We start from the raw sequence: 22,530 nt of genomic DNA, 5'->3' as shown, positions 1-22,530 counted from the left end.
ATCAAATTGGTGGCTGATGGCACACTCCTTTCTCTAATACAGATTGGATCACCAGGTCACTTTCTGGACAATGGAGTTATTTTCACTAACTTGCAATTTAGTTTGTTTTAACTTTTACTGTAAGTCTACACCAAATAAAAAATTATACACAGTTCACTATTGCATTCAATGTAAAATGTTATTGTGCATCTCCACATGAGAAGTTTCTTTTAGAATATTGATACCTTGAGAAATTTGTATATTTCCCATGTCCTATTAAGGAGAAGCATATAAATCAGTACTTCCACGGGCAGCCCTGGCAGGGAGGCCAGGCCCTGGGTGCCCCTTGCCCGGGCATTTCTCAGAGGAAGGCAATTTAGGAATGGAGTTTGGCTTTGTTAGACAGAAATAAAATCAAACAGTTCTACCCACCCACCCACAGGCTAACAGGAAATTCAGTGGCAAAGTTAAAAGGTGTTGGCTTACTCAAATTCTTCTTTTCTTTGAGCCTGACTTTCCTATGATTTTTATATTTTAGTAATTTTAACATTATTATAATATTATTTCACAGTGGGTACATTTGGAAAACAGACTAGTTTCTGATAACTTTAGTATCCACATGAGCATGTTTTTTGTTGCAGATCACCTATGAAACTTTCTAAAAATAGGTGATATTCTAATATAAATATACAAAATAAAACGAAGTCTAATGTAGGGAATGATCAGTGCCAACCAGGCCCAACCTATTATTTGCAGGGAATAGGACAAGAGTACAAGTGGAGTGTCTTATACGATCTATGTAGATATTTAAAAGTTATAAATCAAGCTAATAAGCATATATTTGCATTTGTATGTAAATGCATATATATACACATATGTATAATCGTCTACCTTTAAAATATGCTTTCTTTTTTTTCCTTTTTTAAAAAATATGGAACACTTCATGAATTTGTGTGTCATCCTTGCTCAGGGGTCATGCTAATCATCTCTGTATCATTCCAATTTTAGTATATGTGCTGCCGCAGCAAGCATTATAAATATACTTTCATAACAACAAAATCTGTGTCTGGGAAACAAAGTTGACAAATATTAAAGATAACTGAATTTAAATATTATTGCAAGTGCCTGGGTATTCTATTGATAGGCCGTGATGTTCAGATGAGTCATAAAACAAAAACATAGAATTCATATACTATTGTATTACAACATTTATTTTTTTTATCTTTATTTTAGAAAAATCGCTATGTTATAATGAAAATTTCCATGGAACTTATTGAAAGTAATAGATTAAAATAAAAATACAATTTGATTGAAAGTATATAATACTTGAATATGTTTTCAAAAAATGTAAATTAAAGTCCATATAAAATTAAAAATATTTTTGCTTTGGCTTTTAAAAAGAAATTTTAAATCATTCATAATAGTTATTAAAATGGAAATCTAAAATATAAATTACAATTAACATATATCAAGCATTGAAATAAAAATTATATTAGAAACCTTATATTAAATTTTCGGAAACTTTAAATAAGCCTTCTTAGTTGGTATTATTTTTATAGTTTTATATATGTACATAAAAGTAAACTAATCACCATGTAGTTCTCATGTCCATCCAGTTGCCAATATAAAGAATCAGTATTATTCTGTGAATGATCTAAATCTACACACACTTCAGAATTATATTACTTCTTTAATACTGAAAAATGTTTCTCAGTTCTATCTGTAACTCCTGTAATGACCATAGAATTTGTATATCTAAGAGCATAAATTGAAACACAAAGAGAAGCAAGAAACGGGTTCGTGACATTATTGGAAAATAGTCATTATGCACGTCTCTACGACTTGGTGTTGAGAAGAAAGGTTTGAAACGTTTATAAAATTTTTCTTTTTTCTTACCTTCCCCTATTTAAACCTTTCTTGCACTATGAAGTAGCATTTGTCTCTGATGGTAGCAGGGGCACAGTTGACAAACCTCAGCATGCAGATGCAGTAGCCTGGTCACAGGTCAAGTGACATGCGGATGTGCTTCCTTGGAGCCTGAGCAACGTTAGTCATGAGAGTGGGTTGTTTGGATTATGACTTGGTAGGCTAGTCTGGATCACCATTTCCCAAGAGACAGATATGACCATATTTGCTTTTAAAATTTTCATTGGTTTTGTCCTATACAAAGACATTTAAAGTACGGGACTTAGGGCTGGGGTCTTTCTTGCCTGGATCTAGGGGTCTAACCCTGTGGTGCAAAATCTCTCTGTGTACATGAGCCTATAGAGAAAATGCTGCAATTTTCAATCATTGAAAGCACTCATTGATGTCTTTGAGATGTTTCAAACCTATAGCAATTCCCCAACACACCTCAGAGAAACAGTTTCATGAAGAAGGTAGTTTACTGTATCAATTATAGTAGCAAATTGTTGGAAACAGCCTAAATTGATTGTTTTAGGTTGATATAAAAAAATGCAGATAAAAAGGGTGAGGCAAACCCATGTTTTATTTGCCTGGAAAAACTTCCAAGACATATTATCTTTTTAAAAATTGAAACAAAACAGCACGATATTCACAACACGCCCTGCATGCCACTTATTTAATTTATAAAAGTAAAACAAAATTATGTCTAACCATATATACATATATTTAGGTCCTGGAAGAGTACAGAGTCACTGCTAAATTTGATGACTTGGGAAAGGTGCTGCTCCCTCTGGGCAGCTACAGTCTCATGCCAGGGCACATAGCTTCACTTGTGGGGCAGAGACTGGATTTTGGCTTCACTTGTCCTCCAACCCCTCAACCCACAAGCAGCTGCAGAGGCCTATAAACATATTACACTGATTGCCATGGTGTTCCCTGGGGAAGGTCCTGGAATTTGGGAGATGACAGTTAAGAAGAGTTTTTGCTTTAACTCTGCTATCTGAATATTTTCATGAACTATTTGTGTAATTGAAATAAAATGAAATAAGACCAAAGTGATAATACTGAAGAGTTACAGGAAATCTGTGAGAGAAACAAGTTTAAAATAGGCTTCTGACTTCCAGACTATTTTTCCATCACCATTTTCCCCATTCCTTCACTTCCTCCTGCCTTTCTCCTTTCTGTACTTGTCTCAGATGCTGGGCTTTCTCTCCCAGGGTGGTTGGCCTCCCACCTTCAGGAAAACCATTCTCTATAGCACCCTCCCTCTGTCTGTTGTTACTCAGAAGGTCCATTTCCTCGTAACTGTGAGCTCAACAGATCCCTACACCCCTGGGTCTGGTTTCACAGGTTTGTACTTAGCACAAGGTAGGCTTTTGCCTTATAAGGCTAAAGATTATTAGTTGGTTTGATTCATATGTTCTCTGGTCTACAAGATGTTTCTGGAAGTCATAGTGGCTGATGGGCATTCTTTTCATTTAACAGAAGTAAATGGAATAAATCCTATGTGGCCTGAAAAACAGCTAAACTCCTCTCCAAACATTTAAGCTAAGTATGCTCTGGCTAACTTGAAAATAAAGCCCAACATCTGTACAACCTGCCCAGCAATAAAGGTCTTAGATTGATGTAATCTGACTCCTTTTGTTTCAGGGAAGGCACATGTCCCACCAAGACAAATGAACAAAATAGGAAATAGATACGATTTTCTTGAGGATAAAGCTGAGTATTTCCAGACCAAACAGAGCAAACAAATCTCCTTTATTTCATTCCTTTAGGGACACAGAAATCAAAGAGTTCTTGACTAATGTGGTTGGTGTCTGTTTGGTTAAAGCACAACAAAATCCCCTACCGTCAAACAAATGTCATCTGGAGCAGGCAATGCACCAGACCTATCATTCATACACAGGGGAAATGGCCATTACTTATAAGACATTCCTTTCAAAATGACATCTATACCCAATACAACATTTAAGCACCCAGCGGCTGCTGCTCAGCATAATTGTTTTCTCCTGGAACATTTGAGACCACATTGCACATGTTCTAATTACACTGGTCATATGAGAGGCTATTTCATTTGTTAAAGACATATTTACAAAGTATAAAAACTAACAACCTTGATGTCATGAGACCAAGATGACTTTCTTGTGAGGAGAAATCTGCACTTAAAAATGATCCTGCAGATAGGAGCCTGAGATGCATAATTTGGATCCATCTCCATTAAATATTCCTCCACTCGATTCTATAATGTAATTAACATTGCAGGTCTCATGCTCCTTTTTAAGAGAATTAGGAGCCATGAGTCATTTGGGCATCATCTGAACAAGCTCTCCTAATGCAAAATGACTCAATCGCAGAGATTGCTATCTGGCAGCATTCCGAGATACCAAGACCTGAAAGCCAGCACTTAATCTGATTTAGGGCCTCTTAAAATATTCTTCAAACTCGACTAAACATTGTTCTGGTAGAGGCTGAGAATTATTTTAGGAACCAATGTGGTTTGAGCTGTCTTTGTTGTATTATTGATTCCTCTTAAGTAATTGCACGTAATTTAGAAACTGAGACACAAAGAAACTGATGAAGAAATATGACCATGTCAAGACAATATAAAAATAGAAATTTTTCAGTAGGTATGTTATTTTTCTACTCCAGTGTTCTTTCTGCTAATATTTATCTATTAATTTACTTAAACACATTTTAGAGTGATTTTAGTAACACTGAAAATAAAATTTTAACAGGTGTGTCAAAATAGTGTTCTAAGGACTAAAAGAAGTTAAGCCATCAAAGTGATAATATTTAAGAGTGAAAAGTATTTTAAATGTTTCTAATTTAGTGCTGTAACCTTTTGCCTTATTCATATAACCCAGTTTTTTACTTATTCCCAAATTGAACAAATCCAATTAGAATCAGGATAGTTCATAATCAATCTGGGTAGCATAGGACACAGATTAAATAGATAAAAAAATAAAACAAGTATAAGCTTGAGCAAAATAAACCTCCAAGTTTCATTAGGAAACAATAAAGATACCACAGACTTCCCAGCAGGAATTAACAGTGTCTTTCAGAACTCATCAAGATTCTTAGAACTCGCAAATTGTTTTTTTTTTTTCCATATCAAATTGTGCTTTCAATTTGAGTAGGATTTAATAATTCCACAGCCATATATTGAGGATCTATTATCTATAAGTCCAACCCCCAACCTGAAGTGCAGATTCATCCCCTGGATTCCATAGACCAGGTGTCAACTCTCCTCCATCATGGAAGAATTATGTCACCTGAGTATAGAAGCCACAGAAAGAGCTAGTGTTACAAAGTAACTTATGGAATAGCAAAATAGTTTTACTAACCATTCATAAAGAAGCAGTGCCATAATATTTATTTCTACAAGTCTTTTTGTTGCTACACTTGATATCTATTTGAGAAAACAAGAAAAGAGATAAAATGCCAAACTACTTCTTTTTTACTAGATAGCTTCAAAGACAGGACTTGATACCAACTGAGACATATTTGGAGGAAATGAAAGAGAAAAGGAGAGACACAATGTAAGAAGACAGGGAAAACAACTCATTTACCATAAAGATCATTAGATAAACACCTTTGAAAAGTGGATTTGATATTTTAATTTTGGCGATGCCCATCTCTGAGTAATCATGTCTGATCTGTCCAGTATTTTGCAGGTTTAATCCTTAGGTTTAATGCAAAATTTATTCTCCTTTCATTCTTTTGATAGAAATTATTAACTGGGACTAGGTTTTCATGACAGGAAATAAAACTATCTGCATTATAAATTGTCATGACTGTAATTCATATTAAGGCATTAAACTAGCTACAGAAAACTGTGGTATTGCTGAATTCCAGTTGATGATGGAATCACTTAAGACCATGAGTGTGATTAATTTCCAGATGGTTTGTTTGGCTACTATAAAATAGATATACACACATACACACCAATTTTCAACAGGAAGATAACTTAGAAATTTAATCTGAAATACAGTAATTCAAAAGATAAGGAGATTGAGGTCAAAATAGTTAAGTGATTTGGCAAGGTCACATTGCTATATAGTAGCAGTTCAAAGATTAAAATCCAAGACTTCTTTCTCCTGGCTCATTGTTTGTTGTTCTACATGTCATTTTCTTCTACCTTAACAGAACAATATGTGACTAAGAGCTATGTTTGGAATGAAAATGAACTAGAAGCTAGAATAAGTCATTATGCAGAGTGATGATTTTCAGAACTTCCTGTATTGCTTCTAAAAACGTACTTGGCCCTAGGATTCAACACCAAATTTTGGATTTAGAAAGTCAAGGATGATACCCTCTAATCTCTGTTTTTAAAAGGAAAGGATATTGTCCTCAACTGGTGTTGATTAAACAAGTTGATTAAACAAGTTAAACAAGTTGATTAAACAAGTCTACTCAGTAGGTACTTAACTTTCTCACACTACCCATATGTGTTGCCTGTACATATGACCTTCACAGTTTCTGTAAATATTTTTCTTGTAGGTAGTGGAAGATACTCAGGGCAGAACTGTCCGTGGTGCTGAAAATAGTTCTGCACAGATAATATTGTTTACTTTCATGCTACCTCCCACATCCCCTTTTCCTTCAAAATAAAACTCCAGAATGAAGCAATAGAAGCAGGAACTTCTTAATATCTAAGTGAGAAACAGGAGTAAATAATAACATCAAGTCTGATCCCAAATTAGCAGATATATGGCTTTTATCTGGTGACTATTTAAGAAGATGCTGGGACCAACTTCTGGATTTCTTATTTGAAAAAGCAATAGTTGGAAGTCTTTACAAAAGGAAAAGGAATAGGACCTGTATGTTTTTATTCATGCAGGGATTGCTTTCCAATTCAGTAGGATGGATCCCAGAGAGATCACTGGTCATGAGAAAAGAGACCTGGTCTTCTTGAGAAATAGCCAGAATATGTCTGAGAGATATTTAAAGAGTCTCAGACTCTTTAAAGAATCACTTGAGATTTTATGATGGGAGCAAAGACTTACAGAAGTAGCTCCTAGGTCTCAAATTATAGTAACAATCCATGGCAAATATGAATTTCTCTCCCTCTCTCATTGCTTTCTTCTCCCTCTTTGCTCATTCTCACCAGCATTATCCAGACATCTCAACTTAATTATGCTTTCAAGAGTCCCCACTGCTATCTCCTTGCTTCCCTTTGGTGGTTAGGATTTTCTTCACATTTAAGTTAATTTATAATTAAGGGCCCAATATATTCCTGCCTCTCCCCTATAACAGAGCCAGGTATATTTAAAAGTCAGATCACCAAGCTACAATTTTAATGTGTACACTGAGGGACCATGCCCATTAGGAAAGCATAACATAACTGTAGGTCATAATCACAGCTCAGATCTATAGGGGACATATTTTTCCTTTTGGAATCATCAAAAGAGTCCAAGCCTCAAAAATCTTTCAAATAAAATATGTTTTTCCACCTGGTGAAGAATAATAAAATTTGATTACCCACCTGTTGCTCCTGGGTGCTGCAACTATTAAGGTGCTTGCCCTAGCTGCTGGTAACAGATGTTTTTTGAACAATTTGCCACAGCCTAGCTACTGCTTTTGCTTCTGCAAAAATTGTCAGTGGGACTTCAATGTGCAATGTGTCATTGGGATCTGCAGTGGCAATAAGATTATACCCAAAGGAAAGATCATAACTTCAAGACCAGTATGAAATAGTAGTTGCAATAAATGGTGGTTTAAGAGGTTGTAAATTTATTTTCCAGCAGAAATCCTTAACCTAGAAGACTTTGAGATGGGAAGCAAAAAGCCTACTTTATGGCAACAGAGATTTCTTTGTAAATAAAATGATTTTCCAAATGTTTTTCAGCAATTAGTTAATCTTTAAGTTTTTTCTTTTTTCTTTTAGAAGCTGTTGGTCTCTGAGGGCAAAGGAACTAATGAAAATCATGACATCAGGAACTGTTTTTTATGGGAACATTTAACAAAGTAGTTCAATGTCTGAAGGATGGGAACATAGATGTGACCAAATGTGCCCGGCCCTTCTAAGTGAAGGGCGTGTGTGTAATGAGTAGCTCTTGGGTCATTTGCATGTAGCTGAGGCCACATTCTGATTAAAATAATATAGTCACACAATGTTTGATCAGTTTGCATTATATCAAGTCAATCTCACTACCTATTAATTTCAACATATATTTATCAAGCACTGGATTGTTTCTGGTACAGAATTAGGCACCATCAAGGAGGAAAAAGGATGGATTTTTTTTCTGTCTTTCTATTGGGATACAAGAATTTTGTACATAGACACAGACCAACTAGAGCACAATCCTGAAGCTCCAGGTAGGCAAATGTGAGAATATGAAAGGACGAATGAATTGACTATGCCATACTAATCAAATTCAAGGTAAGGGAATGGCAATGGTTGAGTATAGTTAGTCAAAAAATTCTGCTAGAAAAATGAATACATTCACTTTTAATATATAAACTATTTAATATCTTAATAATCCCAAGGAAATTGGGATTTAGTCAACATGGCATACAAAGGAATTTATAGTGACCAAAGCCTATAGTGGGACAAACTGAGGGAAAATTATGATAAATGACTCAGACATCTTTTTTTTTTTAAGATTTATTTTTTATTTATTTCTCTCTCCTTTCAGGTCCTCCCCTCCCTTCAAGTTGTCTGCTATCTGTGTCCATTTGCTGTGTATTCTTCTGTGTCTGCTTGTATTCTTGTCAGTGGCACCCGGAATCTGTGTCTTGTTTTGTTGCTTCATCTTGCTGTGTCAGCTCTCTGTGTGTGTGGCACCACTCCTGGGCAGGCTGCACTTTTTTCACACTGAGCAGCTCTCCTTACAGGGCACACTCCTTGCACGCGGAGCTCCCCTATGTGGGGGACACCACTGTGTGGCACGGCACTCCTTGTAGGCATCAGCACTGTGCATGGGCCAGCTCATCACACGAGTCAGGAGGTCATGGTCTTGAACCTTGGACCTCCCATGTGGTAGGCGGACATGCTATCCATTGGGCCAAATCCGCTTCCCTCATATATCTTTTTTGATGTTTGGTATAACCACTGACTATTACCTATCATTGTATACTCTCCTCCACCCATTTAGTACTGAATATATACCTGTGAGGTTTAAGAGAGTTTAAACTAAAATACATGGAATCTCTCATATTTAAAGGGATGAAACAAAAGCAATTAATAAAGAAGCTTTATTCATTTCTCTGATACTTATTTTTGGAAACCAAGCTAAAATTGCCCTAAGATGTGTTTCCTTTATTTTGGAATTGTACTCTTAGCTTAGAAGCCATAATTACTCATTTTCAGTAAAACTTAATGGAGTGTTTTAGTATGGCACATTGGTGCATAAAATTCAATTTGCACCAACATGCCAGAGACCAAGGAGGTAAAACTTTGAGCATACATATATTCTGTCTTACTCACAAAAAAGTAAAATTGGCAGGAATATTTCACTTATAGTCTGCTATAATGTTTTAAATACTATCAACTCTTTTATTGGGTTTATTGAATTGCATGCCATATGCTAGCAGAAATATTAGACTCCTTTACAGGAATTGCCAGAACCTTAGTTGCAGAGCCATAGTTACAGTTTAGGAATCAAGATATTTTAAAGAAAGTAAGTGGCTGAAGCAGTTGAGTGCCTACATCCCACACAGGAGGTCCTGGGTTCAGGTCCTGATGCGTCCTAAAAATAAAAAAGACAAACTAGCAAACAAATGAAAAAAAAAACCAAAACAACCCAGGCGAGTAATGTGGCTCAGTGGTTGAGTGCTGTCTTCTCATTTATAAGGTCCTGGGTTCAATCTCTGTCCCTAGTACTTCAAAAAGAAAAAAATCAAACTGTAGTTGTCTCAATAGTCCTTAGTCACTCTAATAAATGAAGCCTCTTACCAACCATTAATTTTACTCATTTCATTTTTTTCATAGCACTACTTATAAATTATATAATTTTATTTGTTTATTGTGTGTCTCTCCTTATTAGATTGTAATGCTCAATGAAGGAATAGAGTTTATCTATGTTTTGTACTTCAATATTCTTATTATTGCCGATATTGTTGACAATCCTTGCCACGTGACAAAATCATCCCAAAACTCGGTGACTTAAGTAATAGCCATTTATTCTCACAGACCCATGGTGAGTTAGGCTGTCTCTTCTTCATTCTGTGGTCATTCATGAGGTTTTCTTCATAGTGCAAATCTGCATGTCCAGATATTGCTCCCAAATCTCTCTTCTGGGACTTGTTTTATTACAGAAATATCAGGGCATAAGAGGGCAAGTAGAACACTCAAAGTTTCATAAGGTGTAGGTTCAGAACTGGCACATTGCAACTTCCTTTCATGTACCTTAACCAGATCCAGTTACATGGTCAAACAAAGTCAAGGGGTGGGGAAATACAATGTGCCCATGATGAGGCCATGCATGGCAAAGGTGTGGTTGAATGGTGTAATAAAGAATTGGGCCAATCTTTTGATCTATCCCTGAGGCATTTCATAAATTACTTTTACCGGACCTGTGGTTAGCACTGGGGTTTAGTGTATACTCAGGGGAACTGAATCTCTGGACTGTCCATGTGATAGCCAAGCCCTGAGCCTCAAAAGACTTGCAACTCCTACACTCTGGTTTATTGGACTTACCCCACTCAGCTAACATGGAGGTGAAGAAGGTCAACAACCACACCAGGGAGCCAAGAGTGCCTACAACTGAAAGCAGGAGAATTGCATCTATCATCCACGTGGAATCTAAGCCCCCTCTTGATATAGATGTGGAGTGGACATAACCATTCTAGGGTCCACAGGATGGAGGAATAGAGTATGGATTAGAGTGGACTTCCTGATATTCTATTCATGAACTACTGTGGTTAATAATCAAAGAAAATGTAGCATTGATGTGGAGAAAGTGGCCATGGTAGCTGCTGAGGATAGGGAGTGGGAAGAAGAGATGTGATGTAGGGGCATTTTCAGGACTTGGAGTTGTCCTGGGTGGTGCTGCAGGGACAGTTACTGGACATTGTATGTCCTCCCATGGCCCACTGGGTGGACTGGGGGAGAGTGTGAACTATAATGTGGACCATTGACCATGTGGTGCAGCAGTTCTCAGAGATGTATTCACCAAGTGCAATGAATGTCACATGATGATGGAAGAGGTTGTTGTTATGGAAAGATTGGGGTGAGGGGTATATGGGGTATATGGGGACCTCATATTTTTTAATGTAACATTAAAAAAAAAATAAAGACAAAAAATCTAAAAAAAAACAAAAAACAATTGGGCCAATCTTTTGATCTATCACTGAGGCATTGCATAAATTCTCTCAATTCTATACTCCTCCTCTTATCATGCACTTTGCAATGTAATTTTGAATGTTCTTTTATCAAGAGGTAAAGTATATTTTTCCACTTCTTGAATCTGGACTGCAGTCATGACTTGCTTTGTCAGAAAGAATGTGACAAAAATTGGTACACCAATTCTCAGCCTAGGCCTCAAAGGTGCTTAGATGTATTTACTCTTTCATGGAACCCTGACACTGTCAATGAGCCTGAGCTAGCTAGCCTCCTGGGTGATGAGAGTCACATGGTGAGTCACTACCTTTGCCCCAGGCATTCAACTGCCAGACATATGAAGGCTGTTTTAGACCAGTCAGTTGCAAGCCAAACTACCCAGCTATCCAAAAATGCATGGGCAAACCCTGCTATGGTCAACCAAGCCTGGCCCAAATCAAGTACTGCCTAGCTAACTCACAGACTTATGAGTAAAAGTAAATGCTACCTGATTTAAGTCAATGAGTTTAGGGCTGGTTTTTCACACAGCTATAACTGTGTGAACCATACCCAGCTCATGGCATGATGCAGAGTTGGGGATGAACTAATGAATAGATCATGTAACTCTCTGGATTGAATAGTACAGAAGCTACTTTCCTAGGAAAGATGAACATGTAACAAACACACAGTGTTTTGCATAAGATATCAGGGAATTCATAGTTCACCTGGACCTTTCCATCGACTCCAGTAAAATACTCGTGGTCTAGACTGGAACAGGCTTGTTGACTTTTGTAAGATTTTACCCCACAACCTAGAATCACTGTACAGATTTTACCCTTTGGATGTTCCTGGATTTTTTCATAACTAAACACTAATGAAAAAGCCACTCCACTTATTTCTTTCCTGCAAGTTGTGTCCTAATTCGCCCTGCCTCCACTACATCATAGAGTGCCTCTATCCAAAGCTCTGCTGTGCCAAATGTTATGCTTGCCTACAAGCTCCCTTATTTCCTAAAACTTTCCTGAGAAACAAAGATCACAGACCATGAAAATGAAAATATACAGCTCTGTGAAAAACAGATCCATAAAACAGAAAATAATAGCAGAAACAGTTTTGTCAATTTAGTAGGCTGTTTGCTCACACTTGTTTTGCATTAATGTATATTAAGGAATATTTATGACTTCAAGGCATTAACAGATGACTGAATAGAATAGAACTTTCTATCAGCATGGTCTTATTTTTATTTTCTCTCTCTCTCTCTCTCCTGTAGAAAGAAAGAAAGAAAGAAAGAAAGAAAGAAAGAAAGAAAGAAAGAAAGAAAGAAAGAAAGAAAGAAAGAAAGAAAGAAAGAAAGAAAGAAAGAAAGAAAGAAAGAAAGAAAGAAAGAAAGAAAGAAAGAAAGAAAGAAAGAAAGAAAGAAAGAAAGAAAGAAAGAAAGAAAGAAAGAAAGAAAGAAAGAAAGAAAAGAGTCTTTATTTAAAATTTTATAATTTTGAGGTTGACAATAATCTTGTCAGATCTGAGTCATTTCTTCCTTTTCATGTGAAATCTCAATAGGGTATATTTTTAGCTGGTTTATGTGAATGCAAGGCAGAACAATTAGGGTTTTAGTTTTATTGAATTGTGTAATGCCATGGTCAGAAGTCCAGTGCAGTACATAAATCTTCAACTGAAGGGAGGCAAAAATCCTTCCTAATTTTCCCAGTTCTACAAAGCTGGAAGAGAAATCTCAAGGCTCACTAGTTGGCTTCTTTTGCAGAGGAGCCCCAACCCCCTTGGCTATCTCACTTGCCTATTTAATCCCTCTGATTAGAAGCACTTTCTAAGCATGCAAGTTAATCTGCAGTAGCAGATTAACTAGGTCTTTCCCGACTATATTTCCAAGATATTTTTTTAGGCAGAGTCCATTATTTTAGGCATTTTGCTGATTTTCTTACATATCCCATTTCATAACCATCATGGTGCAATGAATGAATTATCTTTGCTTCTCTTCAAAGGTTTGATACATTGATAAGTTCTCCTGTGATTTATTGGATTTTGTTACAATAAATACTTTACAGGCTGTAATAAAATAATATTGCAATATTAAGCTGGGTTCATAGCCTAATAGTAAATTCTTAATTCATTCTATAAGAAAACAACTTGCTAAGATGATTTTTCTTTCTTGAATTTAAGCATTCCTTAGATATGCTGTTTTTTCCTGGTCCTATAAGAAATGAAAGAAAAAAAAACTCACTTATTTTTGCTTATCTATCCCTATAGCTACATGTACATATTCATATGTATATATCTATATTGACACATGAATACAACCTGCTGTATTACAAATGTGTATGTGAATTATAAGTGTGGATAGTATGAGTACGATAGCTAAAATACTGTTATACATTTTCTTTGATATGTTGAACATTTTAATTTTAGTTATGTCTCATGGAGTGCAGCTAATAACAAAGGGAGAAAAAGGTACCAAAGGGAAGCTAATCAGGAGCTACTGAGGGAAATTGAGACTAGAAAGCCACATACAGCCTAAGAGACAAGAAATCATCTTATTGTATGACAAATTAACACCTTCTTAAGGTGGAATCTCCAAGTTTCCCTATAACTGACCTCCATCTGGCATTACCTGGCTGGGGGGACAGGATGCTCCCTGCTTTTTCTAAGTCTTCCATTTTGAAACATCTACAAAATGCTAAGTAAGGCCAGCTCAGGAATCAGGTTTATCTCTAGCATTAAAATTGCAGAGTTCCACTTTTAAAATTTGTGAGGAGCTCCATGTACCTGTTCCCCAGTGAAATAAGTGAAACTGGTGAAAATAATTAAAAAAACAACCATCAATAGTCTCAGGAAATTGTTCTAAGGACATATAGCAAATGAAGAAACTTTTATTTAAGAAAATCTACTAAAACTTAGTAACGGTGAGCTTCCTCCATCTTCCTCCGAACTCAGCATGACAGAAACTCCGCTCCAGGCAGATGTAGCCAAGAGTACAGGGATCCTTTTTCCCCCAGCTCCCAGTCAAGGGCTGTCTCTCCAGGAGTATTTCTTATCCCAGAAACACATTGGAGAGGCTAAATTTTGGACAAGTGTAGCTGAGAGGTTGAAAGTTCCATTTCTTTACCCATCTTCTGCTCAGAGTAGAGACTCTAACTCAGACGTGGCACACCAAGAATTCTGGATCTTAAGTGCCTTCACCCCAGCTCACGTGTAAGGTGGAGGTTACACATGGGAAAAGCAAGCTGAGAGGACCAGAAGCATCTGCCCCCTGCCCAGAATCCTGCTTGCAATGCAGGTGTGACACTCCAAGTGTCCCTGTTCTCAGTTCCAGGGCTTTGTAATGTGCTATATGAATACCAGATGTTACGCTAGACTGCAGTCTACCTGTTAGGTACTAGCTTCTCAGAGGCAAATGAGCTTGCAAGTATTATGTAGAATGAGTTAAGAGAAATATGGATGATATACTAGAAAATGTAAGTGAAAAAAATAACACAGTCTGGTTTAAATTGAATGACATAACTAGGGTGGAAGTCACAGGTAGGCTGATTTCAGCTCAGTACCAGGCAGTACTCTTAAACAGCTTAATTGTCTGAAAATGGAGTTGGCTGCCTAGGAAGAAAATGAATTTTTTATCTCTTGTGGTGCTCATGTAGAAACTGACTTTCTACTTATTGATTTTTCAAAGGAAATTCAGGTAAATAGTAGAAACTTGGGTAAGTTTACTTTGAGATCTCTTCAAAGATTTTTGTTGATTGTGAGTGCCCTGAAATAATACCTTGAAAGACACCCCACACGTTTAATTGTTACTCTGTTCTGCTCTCCCCACAGTAGAGGAGAGGCAGACTGTGATCTCTTACTGGTCCAGGTCATCTGGGTTTAAAGCTAAAAGATACAGAATCACTTCTTATAGCTGTACAAGATTAGAGAAAATGTTATCTTAATATTTTCTGGCATATTAACATTTTCTCAGGTTCACAGGCCAATGCAACATACCCTTCAGCTATACAATGTGACTGTGTCTTCAATAAGTCAAACTTTCCTCCACACTATTTCCTTCATGTAAACATATTGCATGCATTCTTTTCCTAAGAAAGAATATAGGAATTGCTTTCTAGAAAGGGGAAAGTGGAAAAGAAGAGATATTTTAGAGCTTAATTAAAAAAAATTTTTTTTTCTTTTCCAGTAGAGTGGGCAGTAGAGTAATATTTCACTAAACTGCTGTTTCAGTGGTTTGAGAGTTAGTTTGACATTGTTGCTTTGGAGTCAGAAGTCTTGCTTTTGGACATTTTGGGTTAGAGATAATTCAGCATTCCTACCTGAAAAATGGGAGTAATAATCAAAAGGACCTCATTGGGTACTTTTTTAAAATAGAAGGTACTGTGGATTGAACCCCAGACCTCGAACATGCACAGCAGAAGCTCAACCAATGAGCTATGCCCACTCCACTCATTGCGTACATTTAAAGACCAAATATTATCTATACAGTGGAGGAAACTGCTTTGTAATGTGTTCAGTGATTACAGCATGTTGCTCAGGCCATGCTGTCCAGTTCCAGAGGTCATCATTTATTTAGAATACAATGTTAATGCACCCCTGCTTTTGTCAACCCAGCCAACTTGACCATTATTGAGTTGCATTTTATTGTATGACTAACTTGAATATAAGTATAACTTTACCAATAAATGCATCTTATTTACACTATTTTCAATTTGATAATTAGAAAGCATTTTGGAAAAATAGTTTGTGGAAGGATGAATATGATGAATTTTTCAGGTCAAAATTTTTTTCTCCTGCTGTTTCAGGATTAATTTTGGCTATGTGGCTACTGTCTTGGCTTGTTTTCTTTTGCTCGTTTCTAATAGTTCTGCTATTAACAGAATGAGATATTTAACAGATGCATTTCCCCAAAGTTATGCATTTTGATCTGTTTAATGTGTTTTCTTCTTTCAGAATGAATCAAAGAGACAAAACAACAGATCCTTTTGTCCTAGCTATAAATTTGATCTTTCAGTTGAAAGGGTTAAATTACATGGATGGGTTCAAATTGAGTTATTTTATTGTTGTCCTTTTGAAAATTCTATGTATTATCAGTTATTCACTCCCAAAGCTGCTGCAATGCTATTTTAGGATCAGCTACAGGTAGTGGAAACTGGTTACCTGTATCGTCAATGAATACTTGGTACCCCTCTGCTTTTGTGCAGACGCCTAAAGGTGGCTCATATTAAGTCTACTGATCCTGGGTTATTTATTGACAGCCTAGCAGCAGTGGCTGGGAGCTTAGGAGAGCTTTCCTTGGATAGGTTGAATGTACATTAACAAATCCCTGGTGTAAGCAATTCTGCCATATGAGATATATTGAGTCTTGTTGATTGCCCACAGAATCTGCCATCTTAAGCTACTTTAGAAACATGTTTGTTTTAATTTTAGAATTAATACATGTTCATTACAGAAATAATCAGCAAATATAGATAAACTAAAAAGATAAAATACTGTAGCATTCAGAAATAATCAATTAGCATATTGATACATATACAGACATACACACACATGTCAAAATGGCATCATAGCTGGGTTGTTTAGAAATACACTTTGAAAATGCAAAATACATAACTCATATCTTTACATGTCAATAACATGTTTCCAGAATATTATTTTTCAATGACTGTGCTCCATTTCATTGTAGGAATGTGGCACAACTTAACCTGTTGTTCATGAATAGTTTGGTTATTTCCTTGCACTGTTTTTGAAAATAAAGACCTTTATTTCATTCCAGGAGTGGTTTTAGAATAGAAATATGCTTTTATATTAGTCACCATGAATAACTTTTGTGTCTCTCTTCATGAAAATGATGGCACTTTAATGCCCTCTTCTTCCTCAGTGGGAATCACACTTTTTATAATCTCTTTGACCCAGACATATTTCTACTCTTCCTATTCTGAGATTCCTTTTTCTACCTAAACTCAAGAAAAATAGTAATTGTGTTTTGATGTTTTAACCCATTCCTGAGGAATAGATTTTTAGAGAAGAAAATTTAAAGATAATCCGCTAAATAGGGGCATGCTTGAATAGAAGAACTATATATCCTCAGATGTTTTTAGAAATTAATATGGGAAGATCCATTTTATTATGGTTAATGAATGCTGATGGTTTTGAAACCTCCAAGGTTTATGGAGGGAAAGGTTTGCTGAATTTCCTTTTATTACAAATATATTAAAACTTTCACTAATTTCCATGAAAGATTATGTGTGTTTTTCAACCAAGTCTTTCCCTGGAGGAATTAAAGCTTTAGTTACTCTGAAATAAACCATTAGGTTAGTCCCCAAACATAGGTAAAGAAGGATCAAGAAGAAAATTGGAAAATCATGTCTTATTTTTAGTCCAAATAATAGAAGATCTCTAACAGGTTGAGTGTCATATAAGGTTGGGTAGTTGAGTTTTATGAGAATGGCTAAGATTGCACGTTTTTATTGGTAGGACCACAAAAGTCAGTCCAACCCCTTCATTTTGTAATTAAGGAAATCAAGCCTAGGAGAGATCAATAGACTGTTCCAAGTTCACAAACTAATTATAACTCATTTGACCTAAATTAGAATCAGTCTGACTTCCAGTCCAATATTTTTTCCATAAAATTAATTGTTGACTACCTTGAAATTCATTCCATGGTAAAAGATAAATACATCTTCCAATTGTCTAGAAAATCAAGGGACATTTTGGGGGGAGGTAAAGACTAATGGTTTCTGCAACAGTTCACCAAATAGTTAATATGTGGACTCCAGAATCAGTAAAATTTTCAAGTCCCATTTCCACCTCTAGATAGCTGTGTGACCTCGGCCACATAACTTGGTCTTTCTGTGTCTCAGCTTCCTCTATTGTATACAATGGATGTAGTAATGACACTTATAATAAAAATACTAATTATCTTGTGGGGTTATGAGAATTAAGTGACTACTAGCACTGGGAAGAGTGCCTGTACAGTTATTCTCAATGCCTACAAAACCTATTTCTCATGTACCCCCTTCCCAAAGTGGTAGAGATTACATGAAATCCGAAGTCATATGGCCATGGGTTATTAACCGTGCTCATCCACTTGCTAGCTGTGTGACCTTGGGTACATTATAAAACATTTTAAGCATCAAGGTTTTTATCTATAAAATAAGAATAATAAAGTATCTTGTCACAGGGTTAATAAGAGGATTAAGTGAGATAAGCCATGTCAACTACACTGTCTGGCACTTAAAACATGCTCACTGACTATCATTATCATTATTATTATTATTATTATTATTAAAATCATCACCATTATCATTAAACTCTTTCCCAACTATGCCTCTGAGTGAGCATCTGTTATTACTCATCAGCCTTAAATTATATGACAGTTGAGGGTCCTGCATATTTGCCATTAGGAAACAAGCAGATAATAGACCATATGGTAGGTAAATTATATTGGATTTCTCTCTAGAGCACCATGCCCAGAGCTCTGCAAGTACTAAGTGTATAGAAATGTTTCGTTTCTGATGATGGTGGTGTCTGTGATATTTTATGTTCATGGCCTTGCGATGGCACTTGTACAATGAGAGAAAAAAGTATTATGGGTGAGTAGGTCCAGGGTTGTTCTAGTTTTAACAACCACTAGTAAGAAGTCTGTCAGATAGATTCTTTAGCAGCAGCGCATCTCTGGTCTACTGATTGTTAACCAAATGAGGCAGAAACCATCAAACAACTTCATTTGGCTTAGCGCTGTTCTCATGACTTTTGGAAATTAAGTGTCATTTTCCAGAAATTTGAAGGACAAAAGCTATAAATTCACATGTTTTCTCCTCTGATTCTCATGGTGCCCACTAGGACCTGCTGGGAATGGATAACATTTTTGCCCTTCCTCCTATGTAATTTGAAATGTTCAAACATCAAAGGGCAAAGATGATGCTTTCAGCATTTCTGGTCACAGAGAATGTGTCTGCTTGAAGCCCATTGTTGAGACAGTTTTATCACTGGAATAATTAATGTTTTAGCTGGGACACTCACTTCCTGTTGCATCTGGCTGTGAATTTTGATTAGATGCTGAGAAGAGGATTTCATTAGCAGCTTACCAGAAATCTTGTTTTTCTATTGCTACCAAACCAAATAAGGTACTTTATGGCTTATATTGCCTCAGATTTGCCCTCCCCCACCTTTAACCCAGCTGGTTGGTTGCTAGTATAATAAAAATTATACCATTTGAGCTACTTTAGTACCAGACATGATTAGGCCATGAAAGTTACAAGCTTACATCATCAGCTTCTCTTCTCTGCACTGCCTCTAACTCTGGAATCACTAACCCCATTACTGGAAATGACTCTTATTTTGAATTATCATTGCATAATGTCTCCATCCCTAGTTCCAAAAGAAATTATTCATCACAGTTTGTTCCTTTTTGCTTTCCTTGAGCAAGTCATAAGAGAACTTGATCATCCTCCAAGTTTTAACTTATTTCATTGAAACGGCATCATTTCTCTTTACTTTTCTATTTTAAGCTTTGGTTCATATCATGACCTTTGAAGCCCATGTATGAAATCCTCAGGAAGTGAAATTAGTTGACATAGGTCCAGCCCCCACAAAGGGCAAGCTCCATAAAGGGGAAGGAAAAGTGTATTGTCTGAAGTGGGTCTCACTTCAGAGAAAGCTGGATATAAAGACGGCTTGTGTGGTCAATTGTGGGTTTCAACAGAAGTCTGTAGTACTATCTGAGATTGGGAAAGTATACAGAGAAACAGATTCAGGTGAGGAGAAAGACCCCAGCACTTTTTCAGAAGCCTTTCCCTTCTCCTATACATCTTTTCTGATGTTAATCAATGTTTATTGAGAATTTACTATGTGCCAGACACATGTCATCTCATTTAATCTTCATAATAACCAAAGTAGGGGCATTTCCCTCCAAATCACACTACTTGGGTGATTGTCCATTCAGTTAATTACTTAATCAGTTCTTTTCTTCTTCCCTTAAGATGACTTTTTTTTTTGGAACATAACAGTACCCATTCATTTATGTATTGTCTAGAACTGCTTTTCCACTACAGCGGTAGAGTTGAACAGTTGAATAGAGACTGCGTGGGCTGACAAGCTAAAATATTTACCATTGGGCCCTTTACAGGAAAACATTGACAAACCCTGGTATAGAACTCCCCATTCTTTTCAATGAACTCATAGTGCTCTACGGGGCAGATGCATCTAATTTTATTAAATCACCCCCTTACTGAGACGGCTCCTGCTTAGTTCTCCACGTGCCCTAATGAGGACCCACTGAATGGGCTGTCTCTGGGGTGCCTCGGATTTGATGTAAACACCATGGACTTTTCTGAGCAGTAGACATTGGAGCCTGGGCCTTCAAAGCTTGCAGCAGTAATGGACTCATGGCCGAGGTGGTGTGTCCCTGTGGCTGTCCCTGGGCAGCGGCCTTTGGCAGTATATTTCCTCTTTTTCTTTTGACAGGCTTCAATCCCTTTTCCATTCCTGTGGCCTAAACCTTCAGATTTTGAAGTCTAGCTCTTGGAGATCCAGAGGAGATGCTAGCAGTGTGAGTGGTCTTTTGTTCCAGATGTTTGGGCTAAACCTGCCAGTAACGGAGCAGGCAAGTGTCAATGATATAGAATTACCCAAACTCCAGACCCTCTTTGGAGAATTCTTAAAATGCAAATTTTAAATTGCCCTACCCCAAAATGTTTGAGAAACTCTAAGGTTGAGGGTATTCAGTCTGACTTATTGAAAAGTTGAACTGCAAACTTCAAAAAGAATTTTTCCCATTTTCATTTCTTTATTATTATTATTAGGGATATTGAGTGTTTAAAAGAAATCTGATCTGTTTCTATGAAAACAAAAGCCAGTTTCTGTCTCCAGTGAAGAAAGCAGCCCTAAGGAAAGCAAGCATTGACCTAGAAGCAGTTCATTTATATTTTCTGACTTCTTTCTGTTTTCCTCTGCTTGGTGCTCATGGTAGCCTGGGCCATGTACATCGTGGCAGTTTGAAGGAGCTGGATTCAAGGGCGGTTTCCTATGCCTGCTTAACCAGAGGACCTGATGGAGAGAGTACGCTCAGGGACCGATGGGGTATGGACCAGTGAGTTTCACATTCTACGGGGAACTTTTATGTGACCCATGACTTTTGAAAAAAGCATTTCTTAGAGCATTTCTTAGAGCCACAATTTGAGTTCAGTTTAATCCTATCTATATATCTATATATTTCTATTTTAATTTGGCATGGCTTTTCCTCCTGCCTTTTTTTTTTTTATTAGAGTAGTTGAAGGTTTCATGCAGGAAGTAGAAAGTTCCCATATACCCCTCCCCACTCAGTTTTCCCTCTGAACATATTGCATTAGTGGGGTACCTCTGTTATGATTGATGAAACAGTAATATTTTAATTGTATTACTAACTATGCTCCTTGGTTTAATTAGGTTTCATTCTTTGTGCTTTACATTTCTATGTTTTCTTTAAAATTTTATTCTGGTAAAATATATACAACCTAAAATTTCCCAGTTTAATCACATAAAATATGTAATTCAGTGTTCTTAATTACATTCTCAATGCTGTGCTACCATCACCACTATCCATTACCAAAATCTGTACCAATTAAGTATTTACTCCCCATTTTCTACCCCTTCCTGGCCCCTGGTAGTTTCTGATTCTATGAATTTGCATATCCTAATTATTTTATCTAAGTGAAATGCAACATTTGTTCTTTTGTTTCTGACTTATTTCACATAGCATAATATCTTCAATATCAGTCCCCGTTATCACATGTATCAAAAATTGGTTCCTTTTTATAGCTGAATAATATTTCATTGTATGTATATGCCACATTTTGCTTACGTATTCATCTTTTGATTTATGTGTGAGTTGTTTCTACCTTTTAGCAATTGGGAATAATGCCACTATGAACACTGGTGTGCAAAAATCTGTTTGAGGCCATTTGCAACTCTTTTGGGTATATACCTAGAAATGAATGTATTTCTATACTTAACTTTCTGAGGAACTGCCAAACTTTTTTCCACAGTGGCTGTAAGATTTTACTTTCCTACATGTAATGAATGGATCTATGTCATTCTATGAGTATTTCTATTCTACGTACTTTCCAACACTTGTTATTTTCTGTTATTTCAATAATAACTGTTCTAAGGGGTGTGAAATGGTATCTCATTTTGATTTTGATATGCGTTTTCCTAATGGCTAATGTTATTGAGCATCCTTTCACGTACTTATCAGCTATTTGTAGATCTTTAGAGGTATATTTATTCAAGTCTTTAGGCCTTTTTTTCTGGGATTGTTTTTTTTGTTGTTGTTGAGTATAGTTTTATGTGTGTGTGTGTGTGTATATATATGTATAATGGATAATAAACACTTATAAGATATATGGTTTCCA

General features: G+C 36.4%; 1 non-coding gene across 1 annotated transcript; it reads right to left on the bottom strand.

The window, feature by feature from the left end:
* Positions 1 to 904: 904 nt before the first annotated feature.
* LOC111760537 (U6 spliceosomal RNA) lies at positions 905 to 1,011 on the bottom strand. Its single transcript, XR_002794192.1, has one exon. It is a non-coding gene; the product is annotated as a U6 spliceosomal RNA (small nuclear RNA).
* Between the last annotated feature and the right edge of the window lie 21,519 nt (positions 1,012 to 22,530).

The sequence above is a fragment of the Dasypus novemcinctus genome, chromosome 17, assembly GCF_030445035.2.
Source record: "Dasypus novemcinctus isolate mDasNov1 chromosome 17, mDasNov1.1.hap2, whole genome shotgun sequence".
In the NCBI taxonomy this organism is placed as follows: Eukaryota; Metazoa; Chordata; class Mammalia; order Cingulata; family Dasypodidae; genus Dasypus; species Dasypus novemcinctus.
The sequence above is the reverse complement of the archived record's forward strand: the minus strand, read 5'-3'. Positions and strand labels throughout refer to the sequence as shown.